The sequence below is a fragment of the Colobus angolensis genome, unplaced genomic scaffold, assembly GCF_000951035.1.
Source record: "Colobus angolensis palliatus isolate OR3802 unplaced genomic scaffold, Cang.pa_1.0 Scaffold29, whole genome shotgun sequence".
NCBI lineage: Eukaryota > Metazoa > Chordata > Mammalia > Primates > Cercopithecidae > Colobus > Colobus angolensis.
This window is the reverse complement of record NW_012116154.1, coordinates 2971341-2997181: the sequence shown is the minus strand read 5'-3', so window position 1 is coordinate 2997181 and position 25841 is coordinate 2971341. Positions and strand designations below refer to the sequence as shown.

At 41.8% G+C, this 25841-nt stretch overlaps 1 protein-coding gene across 9 annotated transcripts in view; it reads left to right on the top strand.

Moving 5' to 3' along the window:
• RHOH (ras homolog family member H) overlaps window positions 1–25841 on the top strand; it is a 54028-nt gene that overhangs the window by 16808 nt on the left and 11379 nt on the right. The window contains exon 2 of one of the 9 annotated variants that reach the window (XM_011949076.1): window positions 10503–10654. The exons of the other annotated variants lie outside the window; for them this stretch is intronic. The gene's annotated coding sequence lies outside the window, so the exon portion shown is untranslated. The remainder of the gene's footprint in view (window positions 1–10502; window positions 10655–25841) is intronic. 9 annotated transcript variants of the gene reach the window in all.

The following is a 25841-nucleotide window of genomic DNA, read 5'->3' as shown; positions in this document are numbered from 1 at the left end:
TTGCAGTGAGCTGAGATCATGCCACTGCACTCCAGCCTGGGCAACAGGGTGAGACTTGGTCTCAAAAAATATTAAAAACAAAAACAAAAACTAGATGGTACAATTGTATTTTTTAAAAAATCACCAGTGTTTTCAGCCTATGTTTCTATCTACTTTGTTTTGGACCTGTGACAAACCAACCTTATAAAGTTATATTATCCTCTAGCTTCCTCTGATTTACTTGTCCTTTCTTTGGAGGACTGAAATGATCATACTCTGTTTATTTCCCTACACTTACTCAGGCTATTTGGAATTTAAATGTTAGTGCTCCTTCCTTTATAAATTTTGTCGTGATTGGTTTTATTTCTCAGCAGGTACATAGCTCATCATTTTATCCATTAATTATAGCTACTTTTTGTTTCCTTTGCCAATTTTGGGATTGCTTAACAACTCTTAAGAACTGTTTCATTAACAAACTAGTAACCAATGTAAAATGCAGAATAAATAACAAGTTCAGTTGCCTTTATAGTCTTTAAGGTTTGCTTAGAAACTTTTAAATTATAATCAAGTTTTTTCTTTTCCTACAAAATATTGGCCAAAGAACAATTTATGAACAATATCATCAGCCAGTCAGGAAAACGAGCCAAATAATCCCTTCTTCTCTCCACTTAATATGCTCTATTCTAAATTATTATTTGGAATTGTTTTGGAGACTTTAGAAAGGCCTCTTTTCGGAAAAATTGTGAGTTGTTAGGCAACAACATGAATGATCAGCTTTAAGTTGTTCATGGTCTTTTACCACATTTAAGAATTATTCCTAAGAAAACAATGCAAGGTGTTTTATTATAAAAGCAACACTTCTCAACAAAATGGTGTCTGCTAATAATAGAGAAACCAAGAAACAACTTAAAATGCCCAACAGAAATGTATGAGGTGATAAAGGTGACAAAGTGAGACCCTGTCTCAAAAAATATATATATATATAATATTTGTATTTATAATATAAAAAGGCCTATATACGTATTCTTATACTTGAATTCAGAATATGGAGGTAAATAAATATGTTAGAAATTATCTAGTGTGTGATAAGATTACATTATTTAAAATGTTTTTCATTTTTTCCTGTCTTTTCTATAAGTAGCATATATTGTTTGTATATAAAAAAAAGGCCAATAATCTTTATTAAAAGAATGTCAGTTTTCGGTGTGAGGTTAATAATGAAATTAAGTAAAATGATTCTGGCATGATATTTTTTTTTGACATTTTAAAAGAAACCTAATGCTTTGAAAGCCCTAAGTCTATAATTAAATTGTATCTAATAAAATTTAGAGGCTCTTTAGATTTAGAGGGGTTTTGAGTTTCTCAAAGCATAGAAAACCACTTTTAGTAAGAGATGTTGGAATTATCAGTTAAGTTTGTGAGTGGTTTCTATTTTTAAAATATGAGATAATTAGCATTAGCTAGTATCGTAATTTAAGCAAAATATAAAATATTCAAGTGATGAATACAGATGATTATTTCTCCATTTTAACCTGCAAAAGGGTTCCCAAAGAGATTTTTTTTTCTTTTTTCTTTTAGTGAGACAGGATCTCACTCTGTGGCCCAGGCTAGCGTGCAGTGGCACGATACCTCCACCTCAGCCTCCCGAGGAGCTGGGACTACAGGAATGCACCACCATGCTGGCTAAGTTTTGTATTTTTTTGTAGAGATGGGGTTTCACTATGTTGCCCAGACTGGTCTTGAACTCCTCAAGCAAATTCACCCACCTTGGCCTCCCAAAGTGCTGGGATTACAGGCCTGAGCCATGGCATCCAGTTAAGAGATCCTTTAAGAAGCACATTTTCCTTGTGCATCTTAAATATTCAATTAGAAAAGAATTGACTTTCAAATATTTTGAAAGACATATCTCCTAGGTAAATCATAAATATATCCATTTTGTGTAAAGTAGGAAAATAAAGGAAAATTATCTTGTATCTTTTCATGACCATTTTTCTACACAGTAATACCAAATATCTAAAAGTTTGTTAATTCCAAATGCCAAATGTTAGTTGGAATACCATATAACTCTTTGAAATGTTGATTTGTTTCGTGAAAAATACTTTTCCTCTTAAACGGGAGTGAAATCTCGTGTCTGATTTGTGTAATATTCCTGATTACATTTGTGTGTGTGTGTGTGTGTGTGTGTGTGTGTGTGTGTGTGCTTCTTTCCGGCTTGGTTTACCAATAACTCGTGATCATAAGAGGACAGCTATTGCTTGTAAGGCACCCAGCTGATCAATTAACATGCTTTGTATAACGATTGTATAATTGAAAGTGATACAATACCCACCAACAGGGGGGCTTAAAGCAACCAGGATTCATTTCTCCACGTAACAGGAAAGTCCGAGGTCTGTGTTTCCGGCCCTGGGCTGATGGCTCAGTGAGACTGCCTACCATTCTGTTGTCTTTCGTCATAGCTGCACGATGACTGCCGCAGCTTCTAGCTATGTGCTCCATTCAAGACGCATGGGAAGGTTGGAGTGGAAAGGAGGATGAGTTGGCAGTGGCTGATTTTCCAGGAAACCAAGAATGTTCCCGGAGACCTCCCAAACAGATACCAGCTTCCGTGTCATTGGTAGAACAAGGTTACACAGCCACTCCAGCTCCCATGAAGGTGGGAAACAGGAAATAGGCTTATTATTAACAACTCCCTTAGACCACACATTGCTAACAGGCAGAGTGGGTGGGTGTGGAGAACAGCGTGAGTGTTGGGGTAGGGTGTGGATAGGGTGGTGCTGTTGATATCATCCCTTACGGGAAGGATATTGCTTTTGTGGGAGGGAAAAGGCAGGAAAAATATCTCACTCTTTATATGTATAAAGCACAGTCATACATACAGCATATATACAGACATATAATTTATCTATGCTATTAAAATTTCATGGAAGGGGTAATTAGGAAAAAAGCGTCTAAAAATGCTCTTAAGGAGATGATGTTGAAAAAAAAGTTGAGAAATACTGGGCTAGACCAAACATGATCCACTGCCCGAAGCTTGCATATTATCTATGACTGATGACAAAGAGAGGCACAGGTATGGAGCAGAAAACTAACCATGCCTGCCATAGAGAATGTCATAAATTAAAGAACAGCTTACTTTATGTTGTCATTGTTGGTCTTCTCTCATTGTACCATAAACATCTTAAAAGTAGGAACTGTGTCTTATTTGGATGTATATCTTTGTATATTAGCACACTAGTCCCTCAAGAGGTATGTTTTGTAAGTTGAATGGAACAAATAACATTTTATTTAACATATATTTTATTTCTATTTTTTTAAAAACACTTATTTATTTATTTTGAGACAGCCTTTCGCTTTGTCACCCATCCCGGAGTGCAGTTGGTGCAATCTCTGCTCACTGCAACCTTTGCCTCCTGGGCTCAAGCGATTCTTGTACCTCAGCCTCACAAGTAAAGCTGGGATTACAGATGTACACCACCACGCCTGGCTAATTTTTTTTGTATTTTTAGTAGAGATGAACTTTCCCTAAGTTGGCCGGGCTGGTCTTGAACTCCCGGCCTCAAGTGATCTGTCTGCCTCGGCCTCCCAAAGTGTAATGTTGATTATTTTTAATGGCAAAAATGAAGTGATGCAGGAAGACATTTAAGTGTCATAGGTGATGTCTTGGGGGTAGTTTCATTGGGTTTTTGGCGAGCTGTTTGATTGCTCTTATGTGGATGGTACAAAGACTGAAAGAGGTTTTTTAAACAGTGGAGTCATAAATGATTGTTCATGAGATAATTTGTTCTGATAGTTCCGTTAGTTTGTTTGTAAGAGATGAAAAGGAAATAAAATGGAAAAAGAGAGCAGATTTGTTTTGTTTTTACTTTTTAGCCAGATTGTTTTTTCTGTGCCTAAGCTGCTTCAATTGTGAAATGGGAATTATAATGTCACAGTCCTTCCTTCTCGAATTGTGATGGTCAAATGAAAAGCTGTCTGAGAAAGCTGCCCTGAGCTGTCTAACAGTATTCCTCCAGCTGGACTGTGCTTCTGAGTCATCCGATGCTTTAAAAATATAGCTTCCCAGGAAAACATTGTAAACAACTCCCAGGGCATATAATGATTTAGATGATTAAATTTGAAGGCTGCCCTGACTTCACTACCCTGGGCCTCGACTGCTGTATAAATTATGATAGAGATACTTCCCAGGACTGTGGGGTGGATAGCAAATGAAGCAAATTAACTGCCAAATCCTTCCTTAACTTCTTCGTTATGATGAATATTACAAACCTAGGCAATCTTCATCCATACATTGGACACTTGACCTTGGGATGGATTAGAGTTCCTCAGTTTACTTCGTCCTGTGTGCAAAATCTAGAATATTCCCCAGCCTGTCATCAGAGTGCGACACATGTTTGAGGAATGATTGCATGATTGATAATTGTTGAGAGTTCAGATTCATGTCACTTCAGATAATCCACAGATGACATGGCAAACTGGTGGGCTACCAGTGCTGTTTGAAGTCATCGAGGGCTTACACTTATCTGGGAATGGGCCAGAGAATAGGATCAACACCCAGTAAGGTATATCTTCTGATCCTCACCTCTCTTTTGTATATAGGTGATTTTTTCTTTTTTTTAAAAACTTCCTTCTCCTCCAATCAAAACTGGCTTTGAGGAAAGAATGGGACTGGATGCACATTTGTGTAAATGTGCTAATGGTAAAAAAAAAAAAAAAAGTCTTTACCTTCCAATGATATTTACATTTCAACAAAGTACCAAAGCTCAGGAGAAAGGGCTGCTCCAAGGATGGAAGATATATTTGGTAGGGAGAGGACTTTTTATCACCCTTGATTCACTCCATGTAGGCAGGGATCTTCTGGTAAGATGCTCCCTGATGGGGACTTGTTGGATGTTGGCGGTGCCAGCTGGCTGAAATCCCGAGAGTCAGACTTCCTTGCATGGGATCCTTATCATGGGGGTGGCAGCCACTGCTGATAGATCAGGGAACTGCTTCCTTTGCCATCTCCCTATAGGGAGGGTTCCCCTAAACTGGGTCTCTAATAATCTCAGAGCAAGACACGTGCTGTAGGGATCTTATCATCTTATCAGATTTTTCTAAACTATAGTCCTTCTTAGAAGTGAGAGGCCCAGAACACTCTATTTTATGCAGGAATAGCAGTGATGACTCATGGTTGGGAAGACACTAGAATTCAGCCAGGAGAATATCATTAAAGGAGGGAGAAGGGAAAACAGACTTTTTGTGTGGTAGAGAAACACACCCCTCTGTATCATTATGTGAACAAAGGTGCATGTAAGAGGGGACACAGTTTACCCACCGGTAACTAACTATGATAGTGAAAGTTGCCTTGAACCTTGTTTTAGAAAAATGGCAAGTGTGGGTCTCACTCTTTAGTTCCTGATTCCTTTCTCTCTCTCTCTCTCATTTCTCTGTTTCTCTCTCTCTCTCACACACACACCCATCTTGGGCCAGGTTCGTAAAGCCTCATGGGAAACGGAACACGGAAGAGTCCACTGGGAGGTTTTAAATTTTAATTTTAGTAAGATTTTTAAATATAAAACAAAACAAAAATTCTCTAGAAAGAAATCCTTGTTAGGGTCTGGTTAAGACAACTAATATCAACAGATGTGAGGCCATAGTTCCTAGTTACCAAAGAATCGCTCTGGTGAGAGAGGTGTGGAGGCAAAAATTCCAGATGGTACCCGGGTAGTGATTGCACTCAGCTAGGTCACCCTAGGACAGCTGCCCTAGACCGCTGTGCCTGAGCCTCTCCATTGTAATTTTCCTTCTTCTAGTTTCTTTTAAACATTTTTTCTTTTTTGTTAAGGTAGAGTCTTGCTCTGTCACCCGGGCTGGAGTGCAGTGGCACGATCCCCACTCACTGCAACTTCTGCCTCCCAGGTTTAAGTGATTCTCCTGCTCAGCCTCCCGAGTAGCTGGGATTACAGGTGTGTGCCACCACACCCGGCTAATTTTTGTATTTTTAGTGGAGATGGGGTTTCACTATGTTGGCTGGGCTGCTCTCAAACTCCTGGGCTCAAGTGATCTTCCCGCCTCAGCTTCCATTACAGGTGTGAGCCATTGTGCCTGGCCTAGTTCCTTTGTTTTAAAAGCTTAAATGCACAAAGCGTACAGTACTGTGAAGACTTGCTTGATGTAATGCAGGTTCCTTAATCTCCTCCTTTGCTATTTGGTTGGCGGGTGGTGGTACGGGTGGCACTTTGGGGATGGCGGGGCAGAAGGAAGCTTTCTGATGAATGTTTGCACGCTACACGAGAATGTTACAAGATATGGGCATCATGCACAGGTGGTGAGGGGGCTAGAGAAAGGTGGATGAGGCCGGGCGCGGTGGCTCAAGCCTGTAATCCCAGCACTTTGGGAGGCCAAGACGGGCGGATCACGAGGTCAGGAGATCGAGACCATCCTGGCTAACACGGTGAAACCCCGTCTCTACTAAAAATACAAAAAACTAGCCGGGCGAGGTGGCGGGCGCCTGTAGTCCCAGCTACTCCGGAGGCTGAGGCAGGAGAATGGCATAAACCTGGGAGGCGGAGCTTGCAGTGAGCTGAGATCCGGCCACTGCACTCCAGCTCGGGGGACAGAGCAAGACTCCTGTCTAAAAAAAAAAAAAAAAAAAAAAGAGAGAAAGGTGGATGGTGTTTGGGGATTACCCTCTGGTATATTTCAATTCACTTTGGGGTTATGAGATTTCAGAAGGTTAGCTAATGCTCGTGTCCTGGAGTGGGCTCTTTTGTATTACTTTGTTGTCTCTTTTTTATTTTTATTTTTTAGAGACAGAGTTTTACTATATTGCCCAGGCTGGTCTCGAACTCCTGGCCTCAAGTGATCCTCCCACCTCAGCCTCTGAATTACAATTGTCTCTTGAAAGTAATTTCAGGTAGGCTTGGGGCTACCAAGGCAAGCCTAGGGAAGCCTGGTACATGAAGAGGATTAGAGTCCTCCGGAGAAGTTGGATTTGTATGAAGAGATACTAATCAGAAAGTTGGGAGTTAGTCATCCATGGAAAACAGGCATGTTTGAGAATCATATTCTGGCTGTGCCCATCCATGCATTGTCAGTGGAGAGAGGACCTTGGCTAATGGACTTCCCCAGTTATGATCCCATGGATAAGACCATGGGGGAGAAGGTAAGGCTTAGGCTAAAGCATGTTCTTGGATCATTCAGTCACCTCCTTTCACTCTGAGTCCCTGTTGACCAGGGAACGTCTTGGTGTCAGAGCTTGTCTTTCCGATAGCTCTCGCCATGGGGAAAGAATACAGAGGCCGTGTTGATGGTATTCTAGTCCTCATGAGAGCTGCGTTTCTCATGGTCAGCAAATGAATTGGCATCCCGATATATAAGCAAATCTTGTGACCTTGGTTAAAGTGAGTTTCACTCTGTAAAGTCAGATACTTTCTTGTTAGTTGAGGGAATCAGATTTCTGAGGGTAAGCGGTAAAGCCAAGAACCATGGCAAATTCATTATCGTGATAAAAACTACCTGGTAAAGCTGCCCGTTTTCTTTCAAACTGCAACACTGTATGTCCAGTGAGGTTCCTCTCATGAGACATCAGGAGTATCAGGAGTGGGTGCCAAGCTGGAGTCCTGAGAATGAGGGAAAGAGGAGACCGTGAGTTGTGAACACCACAGCAATTTCTCTTCTCCTTTTGTCCCTTTTGCTTTAGGTAGTAATGCATGCTTTAAGATAATAAAAGGTCTGTCTTTGTGGGCTCTTCATTGCCATAGAAAACCGATTGGTATGAGTTTCCCAAGGCCTAGGATAAAAATATTTCTTCAGGGAGGGTTTTGAAAACTTATGCTAGTTACCCGGGTGGACTCCAGTCTTTCAAGCATTGTATGTCTTTCATGGTCCTCCTTCTCTCCCTCCTTCCTTTCCTTCCTTCTCTAAACAGAGCCTAAGGTAATGTCCCTCTCCAGTTTCTTGGGATAGGGAAGGGGGTGGAATTACTTCTGACTCACACTTACCCTTATGGTGTACCCTTTGGGGTTCTGGCTAAAATATATATGTTGGGAAGCCGGACGCAGTGGTTACGCCTGTAATCCCAGCACTTTGGGAGGCTAAGGCAGGTGGATCACCTGAGGTCAAGAGTTCAAGACCAGCCTTGCCAACACCAGTCTCTACTAAAAATATAACAATTAGCCTGGCGTGGTGGTGCATGCCTGTAATCCCGACTACTCAGGAGGCTGAGGCATGAGAATCACTTGAACCTGGGAGGTGGAGGTTGTTGTGAGCCAAAATCATGCCACTGCAGTCCAGCCTGGGTGACAGAGCGAGATTGTATCAAAAACCAAACAAATAAGTAAAATATATATATTGGGGTCCATTAGTTTTTCCACCCTGGGTGGACTCTGACCTTTGACTTCTGTCATCCTTGCCCCATGAGGCCATCGGAACTGCAGCTCGTTTTCCGCTTTTTCATCTCCGTTTCTTTCAGCTGACAAATGCTGTTTACCTCATTGGCTTCTCCTTTATTCCTAGACTTTGGCCTGACAGTTACTGTTTTTTTTTTTTTTAGCTCTTTGATACTTTTAAGAAAATGGTTTTTAGGCCGTGTGCAGTGGCTTATGCCTGTAATCCCAGCACTTTGGGAGGCCGAGGTGGGTGAATTGCTTGAACGAGGAGTTTGAGACCAGCCTGGCCAACATGGTGAAACCCCGTCTCTATTAAAAATACAGAAATTAGCTGGGCATGGTGGCGGGCACCTCTGTAGTCCAAGCTACTCCAGAGGCTGAGGCAGGAGAACCGCTTGAACCCAGGAGGTGAAGGTTGCAGTGAGCCGAGATCGCACCACTGCACTCCAGCCTGGGCGACACAGTGAGACTCCATCTCAATAATAATAATAATAATAATAATAAAACATAAGGACTTTTCACAAAAATATGAGTCTTTAGGCAAGAGGTTTATTTCTCTAAGTGTCAGTTTCTCTGAAAACTTTGAGGATTGGATTGGATATAAATTTCCCCAAGCACAATGTGGGTACCAGTGGTGGGAAACAAGATCTTTTTAGGGCAAGCATTTAAAAAATGTTTTTAATAGGTATATGTTTCTTTGAATGTTTTCAGAAAAAATTATAAGTGACAATCAAATCTATGATTTCATCTATTTAATTGCTTAGGACAAGGCCATGTGAGTTCACTTAGAGTTGATTTTTAAAACACATCAAATAAATAATAGTTCAAATATGGTTATCAGATGACTGAAATTTGGGGGCAGGATTAGAAGATGACTTTTCAGATTTCGACCAACTTGACTATTCTGGTCTCAATGACAAAAGGAAACAAGTTCCCATGTCATTACAGTGGAACCCAATTATATTATCCAAGAAACCAATATTCCTAGGATCTTAGTTCTCCCAGAAATCTTTCTAGCATGCTGAGCAGGATGGGCTGGACATAATCCAAATCACTGGAATGTTACAAATTCAAAAAATTTTTTGAGTGGTGTGTGAAGGAGCCCCGCTCTGAGGAGTTCCAGAATGAGTGAGAAGGGAACTTACAGACCTACTGAGACTTGCTCCTCTGTCAGATGTGGCAGGAGGGTCGGGGCCTCGGAGTTGTTCAAGTAATTTCATCAGTTAGGGGCCAATCCTGATCCAGGACCCAGTCCTGCTGGCCGTACTTTCTTAAAGTGACTATCCAGTGACACTAGCAAATGTTACCTCTTCCCAGGAAGAAATTACAGGATGTGTTTATATTTTCTTTTACAAAGGGTCATGAGATTTTATTTTTACTTTTTTTGTTATAGAAGAGATGTATGTCTATGAAGGAAACTCAGAAAACATAGATAAGCACACACACAGTTTGTAATTGCACCAGTATATGAGCATTGTTAAAATCTTGGTTTAGTTTCTGACTTTTTTCCTCTGTTTTTACTAAGAAATCAGGATTATGTTGCACATACCAATTTGGCCTTGCTTTTCTTTTATCTGTGTAACAATGTTGTCACATACTTTCCCCCACATTATTAAATATTTTTTCTACAATACAATACAATAGTAAGGAATTCAATGATAAAAGAGGCGTATTGTCTTCCCCCCACCTTATAAAAGTTACTTTGTGTGGCAGCTTGACTTGTATTTTAGAAGTAGAGACAAATTAAGGCAAAAATGAATGGAAATGACAAATTAATTCCACAAGGAGTATGTTTTCTGAAAGTCCCTGCTGCTAGAAACGGAGTTAGGATTATGCCTCCTGGTTTCAAACATGTCGATAGTAGCTGTGTGGGCCACTTGAGTTGGCATCAAAGATGGATGTCCAACTCCATATTGGAGCTGTGGGTAATCTAATGAGAGCCACAAATCATCGTTCTAAGAGCAGGTGGTTAGTGAGCACCTTTCCAGTTTAGGGCATATACCAGTTGCTCTCCTGATGGACATCTGGTCCATGATATTTGACTGTTTTAAGGTGTGGAATGCTTTGTACGAGGTCCAAAACTTCTGTCCTTGGTGTGAACATTTGGGAGGCAAATGAGTGATATGACCATGGCTGCCTTTTTGTCTGGCAAAGCACAAGGATGCTTTGGAGAACAGAAGGATTTCATCAAGCCCAAATGACACTCACCTCTGGGCCTCTCAGCCTCCTTGGCCACGTGGTTGTTCTGCTACTGAGAGTCTGCAGATGAGCTGGTGGTTTCTCCAAGCTTCCGAGAGCTCTCTAAGGCATTTATTATATGCACATTCGCTCTAGAATGAGGCCAGTGGACTCTAAACTGGGCTGGCACATGTTCCCAGGAAAACATGCCCAAATTCTGGTCTACCTTGTGTAAATCTAAGATAGGGGCTACTGAACACAGTCTTGGAAATCAGGCACCTGCTAGGACCCCTTGTGCTTAGCTTGGCTGAACCCAGGCTGAGGGCTTTTTTGCAGGCATGCCTCTGGGCCGCGGCTGGGGGTGGAGAGGGAAGGCTAGGGAAGTCAAGGAAGGCATGAGGAACAGCCTGGGAGCAGGAAAAGCTCATCTGGTGGCAGGAGCTTTAGGCTCTCTGCTCCTTCACCCTTTTCTCTATTCAAATCTGCTCTCAAGGCAGTATATGATATCGATGGTTCACAGAAATGTGGACTACCAGCCTTGGAGGGGCCCTGAGAGCCCGTCTAGTTCAATGCCTCATTTTGCAGATGAGAAAACAGGTTTGGAGAGGCTAAATGGCGTGAACCAGGTCATATAACTAGTGGTAAAGCTGGGATTCAAGCCTGACGGTCAGTCCAGGGCTCTGATCACCACAAGCTGCCTCTATATACAGTATAGTGAGAAAGTCTCAGCCTTTTCACATTGACTTTTCGTTTATATTTAATATTATATTTGTATTTTAAGATTGATCCATAATGGAAGGAATTGTTTAGTCTTGTACTAAAGGAATTTAGAAAGAGTTGGGTGACTCAATCTACTGACAAGGAAAAAGATTTACAATCTATTACTAAGTGAGAAAGGCATCACGGAGTATAGTATATAGTATGCTGTAGTTTGTATATAAAAATGTGTGTTGGCCGGGCGCAGTGGCTCACGCCTATAATTCCAGCACTTTGGGAGGCCAAGGCGGGTGGATCACTTGAAGTCAAGAGTTCGAGACCAGCCTGACCAACATGGTGAAATTCCGTCTCTACTAAAAATACAAAAATTAGCCGGGCATGGTGGCACATGCCTGAAGTCCCAGCTACATGGGAGGCTGAGGCAGGAGAATCACTTGAACCCAGGAGGCAGAGGTTGCAGTGAGCTGAGATTGCACCACTGCACTCCAGCCTAGGCAACAGAGTGAGACTCCATCTCAAAAAAAAAAAAAAGTGTGTGTGTGATAATTACACACATACATTCATACATATGTGCATGTGAATTCATGTAATAAAGTAATAGCTTTGCAAAAGTGCATGAGAAACTTAGCCCGATGGTTGCCTCTGGGAAAATGGCCTGGGCACCATAGAAGGGAGGTATATTTTTTCACTTTTATACTTTTAAAATGTTACTATAGGCATGTAATCACTTCAAAAAATGTAAAACATTTAAAGATGACATGTGAGCTCAAATAAGGGAGAAATAGATTGCTTATTGAGAAGGCCTCATGCAAGAGGTAGCATCTGAGCTGGGCTCTGGGATGGGTAGAAGTTCACCAGGAAGAGCTGGGGCAGGAAAGCTTATGACAGCAGGATTAAAGCTGTCAAAGCAGAAAAGGCCAGGGAGAGTGTCAGCGATGTTGCATGGTCTGGAGAAATTGCAGCAGAGTAGTATGCTGCTGTTTGTGTATAAAAATGTGTGTGTAATCATTATATGCATTCACACTTACAGGCATGTGAATTTATGTAATAATGTAATAGCTTCAGAAAAATGCATGAGAAACTGTGTTGGCTAGGTAAAGCAGGGACAGGGCTGAGGAGAAAAGTAAGGAGAGAGAACTTGGCTGGATGCAGGTTATTTTATACTTAATATGGCATAAAGGGCCTTTTACAAATTGGCCCCACTGTCCCTTTCTAACATCATCTTCCACCTGTGCTTCAGCCATCATAGCCCCCCGTCTATTCTCCAAATACCCACGTGCACACCTGGGCACCAGCCACTTCCTCTGCCTGCATGCAGTCCACCAGTCCTATTTTCTTTCTTTCCTCCAAGACCAGGTTCAAATGTTCCTCCTCTCCCCCTCCCCACCCCACAACCCTGGAAGATTTTAACACTCTGTCCTTAGTGTTCTCTTGGCATTTTGCATTTACCTTTATTATAGAACTTGGCTGTTTAAATTTTAATTTTTTGCAGGATGAACCAAAGAGTGAGGTCATTTATATGCAGAACATTGCGTCTCCTCTCTCTAATTTAGCATTTTATTCTCTGAGGTCCTAGCTATATGGCACTTTATGGTGATGAAGTACAGCCACACCATTCTGCCTTTGTGTGGCCATTGCATGACCTCTCCAAATGAAATAATTTCTTCTATAGAGAAAAAAAAGTGACGGCCAGAGACATTATCAACTAAGTAAAAAAAAAAAAAAAATTTTAAACCTCTGGGCCTAGTCTAAACTATATTAACATTTTCTTTATTATCTTCTGTCCCATTAGGCTCCTTAAAAGTAGGCCTAGTTTAAAGACAATTAAAGGCAGATATTGTGTCACTTTTTTATAGACTTCTGTGGATTTGAAATGTCATGTTAATAGAACACTATATATGCATAAGCAATGAACTGAACCATTAAAAAAGAATTTTACTCTGGAATATCCTGGTAGTTTCAGGGTCATTATGTATTTGTTTTGTTCAGTTTCTTGATCTTTCTGATCCTTAATTAGAAGCTGAGCATCTAGGGAAATGTTTTATCCTATTGCTCTGTATCTACAATATTATCTGTATAAAAAGTACCTATGTCTATATTTCAAAAGAAGATTCAAAAAATCTAAGAAAATCTGAATAAACTTGTGTTCTTAGATTATTCCTCTTTGTTCCTCTTCTCCCTTAGGCAATTGAGGGAGTAACTGCTGTGTTCCTAGTACAATTTATTCTAGAGAGGGACATGTGACAGGTGAGCTGAGAATTCCCAGTAAACCTCGATTTGCCCATCATTGCAGAGACTTTTCCTCTGCCTGGGCCAATGTCCTTCTCGGCAAGGGAAGATAGATCGCACTAGACTAAGTTTGCACGTTTGTCTTTCTACATAAATGGAAAACCCTTCCCAGATGGTTCGACTGGTTGCTTTTTTTCAGTTACTAGTACAGGAATACCTCATTTGATTGCACTCCACAGATATTGCATTTTTCTACAAACCGAAGGTTTGCGGCAACTCTGTGTTGAGCAAGTCTATCAGCACCATTTTCCCAACAGCATATACTCACTTCATGTCTCTGTCATATTTTGGTAATTCTCAAAATAATTGAAATGTTTCCATTATTATCGTATCTGTTATGGTGATCTGTGATCAGTGATCTTTGACGTTACTATTGCAGTTGCTTTGGGGCACGGTGAATCATGCCCATATAAGATAGCAAGCTTAACGGATAAATGCTGTATGTGTCCTGACTGCTCCGGCTGTCCCCCACCTCTCTTCCTCTCTTGGGGCCTCCCTATTCCCTGAAACACAGCGATATTGAAATTAGGCCAATTAATAAACCTATAATGGCCTCTCAATGTTTAAGTGAAAGGAAGAGTTATGTGTCTCTCACTTTAAATCAAAAGCTAGAAATCATTAAGTTTAATGAGGAAGGCATGTTGAAAGCTGAGAGAGGCCGAAAACTAGGTCTCTCGTGCCAGTTAGCCAGGTTGTCAATGCAAAGGAAAATTTCTTGAAGGAAATGAGAAGTTCAACTCCCGGGAATACATGAATGATAAGGAAGCGAAACAGCCTTATTGCTTGGACAAAGCTTTAGTGGTCTGGATAGAAGATCAAACCAATTTCTTTAAGCCAAAGACTAATCCAGAACAAGGCCCTAACTTGCTTCAATTCTATGAAGGCTGAGGGAGGTGAAGAAGCTGCAGAAGAAAAGTGTGAAGATAGCAGAGGTTGGTTCACTAGGTTTAAGGAAAGAAGCCATCTCCATAACACCAAAGTGTAAAGAGAAGCAGCAGATTCTGATGAATAAACTACAGCAACTTATCCAGAAGATCTAGCTACGGTCATTGATGAAGGTGACTACCGTATACAATAGAATTTTCAGTGGAAACAAAACAGCCTTCTATTGGAAGAAGATGCCATCTAGGACTTTCACAGCTAGTGAGAGGTCAACACCTGGCTTCGAAGCTTCAAAGGCTTCGAAGAGAGTCAATAGGCTGACTCTCTTGTTAGGGGCTAATGCAGCTGGTGGCTTTAAGATAAAGCCAGTGCTCATTTACCATTCCAACAGATCCTAGGGCCTTAAGAATTATGCTAAATCTACTCTGCCTGTGCTCTGTAAATGGAATAACTAAAGCCTGAATGACAGCACATCTGTTTACAGCAATGTCTATTGAATAATTTAAGCCCACTGTTGAGACCTACTGCTCAGAAAAAAGATTCCTTTCAAAATATTACAGCTCTTGGACAATGCACCTAGTCACCCAAGAGCTCTGATGGAGATGTACAAGGAGATTAATGCTGTTTTCATGCCTGTTAACACAATATCTATTCTGCAACCCATGGATCAAGGAGTCATTTCAACTTTCAAATCTTATTATTTAAAAATACATTTTGTAAGGCTATAGCTGCCATAGATAATGATTCCTTTGATGGATCTAGGCAAAGTAAATTTAAAATCTTCTGAAAGGATCTACCATTTTAGATGCCATTTGTGATTCATGGAAGAAGGTCAAAATATCAACATTAACTGGAGTTTGGAGGAAGTTGATTCCAAGCCTCATGAATGACTTGAGGGATTTAAGATGTTAGTGGAGGAAGTAACTGCAGATGTGGTAGAAGGAGCAAGAGAGCTATAATTAGAAGTGGAGACTGAAGGTGGGACTGAATGTCTGCAATCTCATGACAAAATTTAATGCATAAGGAGTTGCTTCTTACGGATGAGCCAAGAAAGTAATTTCTTGAGATGGAATCTCCTTCTGGTGAATATACTGTGAAAACCATTGAAACGGCAACAAAAGATTTAGAATGTTACATAAACTTTGTTGATAAAACTGTGGCAGGGTTTGAGAGGATTAGCTCCAATTTGCAAGAAGTTCTGCTGTGGATAAAATGCATTTCATGCCACAGAGAAATCCTTCACGAAAGGAAGAATCAATCAATGTGGAAAGTTCATTGTTGTCTTGTTTTAAGAAATAGCCACAGCCACTCCAACCTGCAGCAACCACCACCCTGATCAACAAGCAGCCATCAATATTGAGGCAAAAAGATTAGGACTTGCTGAAGGCTCAGATTATTGTTAACTTTTTTTTTTTTTTAAGAGAGTGTCTTGCTCTGTTGCCCAGGCTGGAGTGCAGTGGTGCAATCATAGGTCACTGTAGCCTCCTGGAGTCAAGTGATCCTCCCACCTCAGCCTCCTGAGTAGCTGGGATTACAAGGGTGCACTACCACAGCTGGCTAATTTTTAAAAAATTTTTATTTAGACAGAATCCCACTGTGTTGCCCAGGTTGTACTGTTAGCATTTTTGAGCAATAAAGTATTTTAAAATTAAGCCATGTAGACTTTTAGGCATCATGTATAGTGTAAACATAACTTTTTTTTTTTTTTTTTGAGACGGAGTTTTGCTCTTGTTGGCCAGGCTGGAGTGCAATGGCACGATCTTGGCTCACTGCAACTTCTGCCTCTTTGGTTCAAGTGATTCTCCTGCCTAAGCCTCCCAAGTACCTGGGATTACAGGCATGCACCACCATGCCTGGCTAATTTTGTATTTTTAGTAGAGACAGGATTTCTCCATGTTGATCAGGCTGGTCTCAAACACCCAATCTCAGGTGATCCGCCTGCCTCGGCCTCCTAAAGTGCTGGCATTACAGGCATGAGCCACCACATCTGGCCAACATAACTTTTATGTGCACTAGGAAACAAAAAAATTTGTGTGACTCACTTTATTGCAAGATTCACTTTATGGCAGTGGTCTGGAACTGGACCTGCGATGTCTCTGAGATATGTCTGTATATCATACCTTTCCTGTGCAATACAAAGAGGCTGACCTAATTCTTCCTAATGCTGAGTGGATTATCTGGAATGGATATGGCATAATTAATTTAACCCCTGCTTCTTAATGGACCTTTCAGTTCTTTCCAGTTCTTTTTTTGCTGTTATGAATAATGTAGCAATGGAAATTCTTGCATATCTTGCCTACCTGTGTAGACACATCAGGACAATGTGTTCAAAGAATTGGAATTGCTGGATTAAAAGGTCTATGCATTTAAAAGTGTAATAGACACTGGCAAGGATTTAAAGGATGGAGTGGTGCAAGGGGTCCCCCCTAAGTACAGGAAGTGAGGGGGTGTATCATTTACGTAGAATTTTAAAACAGTAATAAAACCAGTGTGGGTCTGTTTTTATTATCACCATGCGCTGGCAGTGATAAAGTCAGAGTAAGTTCTTAATGGTGTGTACAGCTTTCACTAGAGCTTTGGGGCCAAGCTGCATCTTCAGCTCCTGTGGCACAGCACAGTCCTGAGTTTAAGCTGTAGATTAGACATAAACAATGATAGCACAGTGATTGCAGAAACCCCGGAACAGAGCTCGAGTTACTTCAATTCTGTTATTCTCTCAGAGTTTTGTATTTAAATTTAAAATAACAAAGCAGAATGCAAACTACAGAGTATAATTAATTTTGATTGGTACAAATTTTAATTCATACATGAAATATTTTACTGAATTATTGTTATCATTTTTTAGAGACAGGGTCTCACTCTGTCACCCAGGCTGGAGTGCAGTGTTGTGATCATGACTCACTGCAGCCTTGATCTCCTGGGCTCAAGCCGTCCCCTGTCTCAGCCTCCTGAGTAGCTAAGGCTACAGGTACATGCTACCATGCCCAACTAATTAAGAAAACTTTTTGGTAGAGATGTTTGTCTGTTTTTGTTTTTTGTTTGTTTGTTTTCAGACAGAGTCTCACTTTGTCACCCAGGCTGGAGTGCACTGGTGAGATCGGCTCACTGCAACCACCATCTCCCAGGTTCAAGTGATTCTCATGTCTCAGCCTCCCAAGTAGCTGGAATTACAGGCATGCACCACCACACCTGGCTAATCTTGCTATGTTTCCCAGGCTGGTCTCAAACTCCTCGCCTCGAGCAATCCTTCTGCTTCAGCCTTCCAAAATTCTGGGATTATAGATGTCGGCCAATACACCTGACCTGAATGATTTTTTTAAAGTTCAATTAAAAAAAAAAAAGTAACTTGTTCGTTTTAAAGCTAAAGAATGAATAAAAAAATAAAAAGACTGTTCCTGATTCTTACACATTACTAGGAAAATAATTTTGTCACCTAGAAGAGAGAGGTTGATAGATGATCAGTTGTGGGTGTCAAATACACTAAGGATGCTGCTGGATTCTTTTCAATTGCCCTCTATAAAGATGGTGGTCTTGTGCTTATCAAATGGTGTGTGAGTGTCTGATTGAGGAAGAATCTTTAAAATGCTGTAAGAAATCAGGCTTGTAGTAAGAAGGAAATCACCCGCCAGCAGAAAAATGTATTTCCAGCCTTTCTTCCTCACCCTCTGCCATTGCTTTAGGATTGCTTAGTTTCATCAAGGTTTCAAGGATAGGCAGGCTCCTGCCAAGAGAGAGGTAGGGAGAGGGGAGGTAGAGATCTATGAGTAGGCTCAGAGGCTGGACTGCCAGAGCCTGAACCCCAGCATCTCTTCTCACTAGCTTGTCATCTTGGGCAAGGTACATTACTTCTCTGTGCCCTAGTTCCCCCAGCTGTAAAATGAGACAAAAATGGTATTGACCACATGCAGTCTTATTGTAATGATTAAAGGAGGTAATTTTTATAAAGCACTTAAAACAACGTCTGGCAAATGTGTGTGTTTATTTTTATCCTTATCCGCTAAGGGTCAGGCATTCATCTAGGCATGGGAAATAGATTCTTTTCAGTTTCCTTAAAAAAAATCCTACAAACGATGCATGATTATTCACATTTTGCAGTTGTAGTTATGTGACTTGCCCAAGGTTATACTGCTGCTCAGTGAGGGAGATGAAAATCTAACCGTGACTGGCCAGGCGCGGTGGCTCACGCCTGTAATCCCAGCACTTGGGAGGCCGAGGCAGGTGGATCGCCTGAGGTTGGGAGTTCAAGACCAGCCTGACCAACATGGAGAAACCCCATCTCCACTAAAAATACATAATTAGCCACGCGTGGTGGTGCATGCCTGTAATCCCAGCTACTTGGGAGGCTGAGGCAGGAGAATCGCTTGAACCTGGGAGGTGGAGGTTGTGGTGAGCTGAGATCACACCACTGCGCTCCAGCCTGGGTAACAAAAATGAAACTCCATCTCAAAAAGAAAAAAGAAAAATCTAACCATGACTGTCAACTCCACAATGTGGGCTTTTTGCAAATGATTGCATATCTGCAGTCTTACACATTGAAACTAAAACTAAAACACCTCACTCCTTCCAGTGCTCTGGGCTGCATATCCAGAACAAAATATTAAATGCCTCAACTTCTTTTATAGCTTAAGCAATCTTCAAGTTAAGGGTTTATCCTACTTCTAGAGAATGCTGGAAAGCCTAATGATTTCTCCTAAAGAGAGATGATCCATCTCGAAGGAAGTGGATGAGAAAGGGAACAGATGTTTGAAAAGTATTTTTATATTAAAACTGGGAGCTGTGGCCAGGTGTGGTGGCTCATGCCTGTAATCTCAGCACTTTGGGAGGCTGACGCAGGCAGATCACTTGAGGTTAGGAGTTTGAGACTAGCCTGGCCAACATGGCGAAATCCCGTTTCTACTAAAAAGATAAAAATTAGCTGGGTATGGTGGTGCATGCCTATAATTCCAGCTACTCAGGAGGCTGAGACACGAGAATCACTTGAACCTGAGAGGTGGAGGTAGCAATGAGCCGATCTGGCCACTGCACTCCAGCCTGGGTGACAGTGAGACTCTGTCTGAAAACAAGCAAACAAAAAACAAAAACAAAAACAAACAAAAAAAGCATTGGGAGCTACCTTTTGAGTAAAAACCCATCAGTACACAATAAAATCTCTGGGAAAAAGGCAAAGAAATAAAGGTTGCTACTGTATGAATAATTTGGCATATCTATCTAGCTATATGAGCATTGTGCTTAAAATATTAAGGAAATTAAGTATGGGCTATACGATGTAGACATAATGTGTATCTGAAAAAAATCCTGTGTAGATGGAAAGTGTGCTGACTCAGCTGGCTCAGTTTCTGGGCCTCGTGTGGGCCCCCAGCAGCTTAACCACTTCTCTCAAGTCCTTGGTTTCCTCATGGGGGAAATGAGTATGTTGAATTAGATGACCTTTCAGCCATCTCATCATGCTGAGTTTTTTCCGCAGCAGGGAACATGCCACTTTACATTCGGTTAGGGCTTGCTCAGTGAAGGGGGAGTACCAGGAATTTGGGAAATTTCCAGAATACATGGGCACACACACACACACACACACACACACAATATATATATATGTATATATATAAAATATTTGCCACACATTGAATCCTTAATCTCTAAAAGGATTTTAAAAGTCATTAAGAAACCATAACCATCTTGCTGGAAAAGTAGGTAAAACCGATGACTTACAAAAGAAAAAATATATGTTGTCAAAAAACAGATGAGCAAATTTTAATCTTCACTAGTTGTAAATGAAATGCAAATGAAAACAAATCAAACTTGCAAATATTATACCCAGTGAGAGTTGATAGTGATGAGATGATAGGCCCATACATAGAATATAACTTGGTTCAATTTTTTCTCTCTTCTGTTCCAGCAGTTGCTCTCATATCTATTTGTCCTAAAGAAATAATCATATATTTATATTAAAAATATTCACTCAATGTTATTGTAGTGAAAATGAGGAATTATTAAACTATCCAACAGTAGGCAATTGGTTAAATAAATGATGCTATGTTTATATAATCAAATTTTATGCAGCCATTTTCTATGTCAAGAATCTTGACATAGAATGTTAAATTAAGACCTACATGTTAAATTAAGAAAAACAAGATGCCAAACCACATATAAAGTATGGTATTCTTAGTTTTGGGAAAAAATGATGCACTGAAAAAAAACCCCAGAAAAATGTACGCTAATATTTTACGGCTTTTGATTCTAGGTGGTAACTGATTTTCGTCGTCTTTGGATTAGTGTTTTTGAAATGTTCTATAATGTGTATGTACTACTTTTATAATCAGAAAATAGGATATATAGAAATGGTCTGGAAAAAATGAGGAGAGAATTTAGCCAGAATAGGGAGGTCATCTTCAGTCTGTTTGGACCAGCAAGTACAAGCAGGAAATGCTGTCCACCACCAATGGCTTGAATATGTGTGTTGGATGGTGGTGGTGGTTGGTGGTTCTGGGGTTAGGGATGGGGGAAACCCTGAGATGTGATGGTTTTCTTAGTCACAGATGGCGCTTTACAGCTGGGGAGTATCTTGGACTTGGTGGAGGTCTATCCAGACATCAGGCAGATTTCATGTTTTCACAGACAAAGGCTACGTTTATGTCTAAGGGGAAAACACAAAATACTAAGATAGAAAACTCCCAAAGCCCCCTCACCTTTTCAGACAACAAGAACCCCCAGGGCAGAGGGTCTTCCCCACTCTCAGAGTTACTTTGACTTCTCATCTGGTTTCATGTGGGTAATGCATTTTCACTCTTGAGTTTCTTTTCTTTTTAAGGTATTTTCATTATGACATTTGTTCTTTTGCAAAGAGCTAATTCTGCAGAATTCTATCCAGGGAGGGCCAAGGGAAATTAGTGAAGGTAATGATACCAGTTAGAAAGTTGAGTTTGGGTCATCTCAGGGGCCTCCTTTGGTTGGAATATATTCTAGAGATGGCCCTTACTTCCTCAGAATAGATAGTGATGTCTTACTGAGTTGCAGGTAGAGTCTGTATTCAAGTGCGAGGTTTTCTTCCCTGACTTGTCTGGGAATACTTACCCAGGACTGTGGCTTTCCTCTTCCATATCCCTCCACCAGGAGGCAGGCTCTAGGCTTCTGGGCTGTCATCCTTTTGCCACTTCCACGCACATGCCTTCAAATACTTGAAAAAGTCACTATAGCGTAAAGTATACTTTTCTTTTTTGGTGATGCTTTTCCCCATTTTCTCTATAACCAGAGAGTAAGAATAAAACTACAGCTTGGGACCCAGCACGGTGGCTCACACCTGTAATTCCAGGACTTTGGGAGGCCAAGGAGGGTGGATCACCTGAGGTTGGGAGTTTGAGAACAGCCTGACCAACATGAGAAGCCTTGTCTCTACTAAAAATACAAAATTAGCTGGCGTGGTGGCACATGCTTGTAGTCCCAGCTACCTGGGAGGCTGAGGCAAGAGAATCGCTTGAACCCGGGAGGTGGAGGTTGCAGTGAGTCGAGACCTTGCCAATGCACTCCAGCCTGAGCAACAAGAGTGAAATTCCGTCTCAAAAAAAAAAAAAAAGAAAGAAAACAAAAGCCCCCACCCTTTAAAACTTTTAACACAAAAAGTTTTGAAGCTACACCAAAGAAGACAGAATAAGCTAATATACTCCGTGTACCCGCCACTCAACCTCAATAGTTCTTAACACTTTTCCAATCTTATTTTATCTATCGTTTTTACTTGTTGTTTTCTGGAATAATATAAAATAAATCCCTGACATCTTATTTATTTTTCTATCAATACATCAACATCTCTATCAGATAAGGGCCTTAAAATATTGACAAATTGATAAATAAGGGCCTGACAATACAGTTATCACCTAACAAAATTAGCAATAGTTCTTTAATGCCATCCAATACCCAGGCCATATTCAAATTATTTGAATATCTAAAAGAATATAAAAAGGACTTTTTTTTTTTTGAGACGGAGTCTCACTCTGTCATCCAGGCTGGAGTGCAGCTGGCACGATCCCCCCTCACTGCACCCTCAGCCTCCTAGGTTCAAGCGATTCTCCTGCCACAGCCTCCTGAGTAGCTGGGATTATTAGCCACCATGACAGGCTAATTTTTGTATTTTTAGTAGAAATGGGGTTTCGCCATGTTGGCCAGGCTGGTCTAGAATTCCTGACCTCAAGTGATCCACCAGCTTTGGCCTTCCAGAGTGCTGTGATTACAGGCGTGAGTCACGGCACCCAGCCTGGACTTTTTTTGAGTCGAAGCCTCCCTCTGTTGTCCAGGCTGGAGTGCAGTAGTGTGATTTCGGCTCACTGCAGCCTCTGCCTCCCAGGTTCAAGCAATTTTCTTGCTTCACCCTCCCGAATAGCTGGGATTACAGGCACCTGCCACCAGGCCCAGCTAATTTTGTGTGTGTGTGTTTTTAGTAGAGATGGGGTTTCGCCATGTTGGCCAGGCTAGTCTTGAACTCCTGATCCCAAAGTGCTGGGATTACAGATGTGAGCCACCATGCCTGGCTCTCAGCCTGGACTTTCAAAACTCTTATGAGTAAGAAGAAAGAAGAGATGGCTTGGGGCTGAGGATAGCTATGGACAGCTGTGATTCAGGAGGCAGAATTATTCAGCTTTGCTAATCTCTTTTGCAAGGAGGAGAGAATGAAACAGACCTTTAAAAGGGAATCAGAAGTTGGAGTTAGTGCTTCTAGGAATTGTAAATGAATTCAGCAGTGTAGACCTAGAAAAATTTTCAGAGTCACTGATAGAGATTCCCAGAAATTTTCTGTAGCTTCAAGGCACCAGCCCAGCCTTTTCGTTCCCTTCTAAGCCAACATTAAAAAGACAAAACAACATACAGGAAGCACTTCTTCAAAACTGCACAAATAGCACATGCATATCGTGGACACATTTTTAAATGCACGTGAGCAAGGAGAAGAAAATGGGAATCACATACAACCCCAGGACCCAGAGACAAGCCAGCTTCACATGGAGGTAGGCAACACTCTAGATGTTTTCACAGCTCTGGAATCTCCTGTACAGAAAATTTTGAAATCTGCTTTCAGCCGGGCGCGGTGGCTCATGCCTGTAATCCCAGCACTTTGGGAGGCTGAGGCAGGCGGATCACAAGGTTAGGAGATCGAGACCATCCTGGCTAACATGGTGAAACCCCGTCTCTACTAAAAATACAAAAAAATTAGCCGGGCGCGGTGGCGGGCGCCTGTGGTCCCAGCTACTCCAGAGGCTGAGGCAGGAGAATGGCGTGGGCCCGGGAGGCGGAGCTTGCAGTGAGCTGAGATCTGGCCACTGCACTCCAGCCTGGGCGACAGAGCGAGACTCCGCCTCACAAAAAAAAAAAAAAGAAATCTGCTTTCCACCCATTTAGCTTAGGAAGCCTTTTCCTGTGTCTGTGAATAGACTTGTACACTGTTATGTTAATGGTTTCAATATAGGAACAAACTGGCTTGTGCAAGACCCACCTATTCTTAGGTGATTTTTTTTTTGGCTGTACATAACGTAGAGGAGAACATGTTTCTAGCTAAAGATTCCATGTCAAAGCTCATGGGAGAGGAAGATGACCCTGGCTGCCCCACTTCTCTTCCCCTTTATTCGGTAAACGATAGCCTTGTCATTGGCGGCAGCCCGGTGGCACTCCTGAAAGCGCTCTGTCTCTTCAGCAGGCCCCCCAGTGGGAAACACCCACCTCTTCATGGATGTCACAGGTCTGTCTTTCTCCTCTGGTGCTGCCTGGGTTTGCCAGCAGCTTCTCCCAGGTGCCCAGGCCTACACAGCCTCGGAATCACCTTGTTTCAGGCCTGCACGTCAGTTCCACCTTGTGGATGTTGCTGGGGCCCCTCTCCCCGTTTCTTGTCTCACAATATCTGCTCTGGATAAAGCAATCCTTGATCCCAGCGGCAGGAGCCTCCCACTTGCCTCTTTGGTCTTTCCCGCCTGCAGTCCAGCCTAACCTGCCACAAGAATGAGTTTCCTACAGCCCAACTTGATCTCCCATTTTGGGCTCTGCCTTTTAGCCCAACTGAGCTGCCTCTCACCCTTCTAGGTGCCCCAGATTTTTCCTTCATTGCTCATGTTTCTCTTTCTTCTCTGCATCTCAAGCTCAGGGGTTTTAAGGGTCATGTTCTAATATCATGGCCTCCACAAAGCCTTCCTTGATTCCTGCTAGTTGCAAGGAGCACTTTTTCCCTTTGTTGGCACTTGATTTGTTCCTACCTTAGATCCTTGCTGAAGTTGATGTCTAGTGTTGCCATTAGACTGTAAGTTTTTTGAAGGCAGAAACTGTGTCTTCTTTAACTTGACTTCAATGCCTGACACAGAGTAGGTGCTCAAAGAGGCTAGTAACATTTAAGTTAAAAGAGAGTGGATTGGTAACAGTTTTTTTGTTTTTTGAGACAGGATCTCGCTTTGTTGCCCAGGCTGGAGTGCAGTGGCATGATAATGGCTCACTGCAGCTTCAGCTTCCTGGGCTCAAGTAATCCTCCTGCCTCAGCCTCCCAAGTAGCTGGGACTACAGGCATGCTCCACCATGCCTAGCTAATTTTTTTTTTTTAATGTAGACTTGGCGGGGGCGGGTCTCACCATGTTGCCCAGGCTGGTCTTGAACTCCTGGGTTCAGGTGATCCTCCTGCCTTGGCTTCCCAAAGTGCTGGGATTATAGGCAGAAGCCACTGTGCCTGGCTAGTAACAGTTTTATGTGCCAAAGACCCAGGGATTTTAATTGGCTGTTAACCAATTTTAATTGGAGTCAGTTGGAGCTAATAGTGTGCTGTGGCTGCTGATGAGCAGAAGGCAACCTTGGATTGTGTTGAATCACAGGCTCATCTCCCATAATCCCTCTACCCGCCATGTCCTGCTCCCCACTGAGCAGCCCACAGTGCAACCTCCCTGAACTTCTTCTACTTCCCCAAATCAAACATGCATTTTCATGCCCCTGGGCCTTTGCACAGGCTTCTCCCCACCCACAAAGGCTTTCTTCTCTTTTGCTTATCAAAATCTTACTCATCCTACATATCAGCTGTCACCTTTCAAACGCAGAGCTTCCGAATCACCCACCACTCCTTTCTCCCATCTCGAGAATTAATGCTCCCTCTCCTGTGTGTCTATAGTACTGGTTCATATCATCATCATCATAGCAGCTACTATTTGCTAGTGCCAGTTTTGTTCCAGGCACTGTTTTCGGCTCATGACATACACTAGCTCAGAACCATCTCACGACAACCCCTCAAGGTAAATGATAATAATGGTAAATACTTCTACAGTACTCACTCTGTGCCAGGCACTATGCAATGTGGTTTACGTGCACTACCCTTTTAATTCTGTACAACCACCTTGTAAGGTAGGTACCATTATTTTATTTTTATTTTTATTATTAAAAATAATACCATCAACCAACTCACACCAGGTAGGTACCATTCTT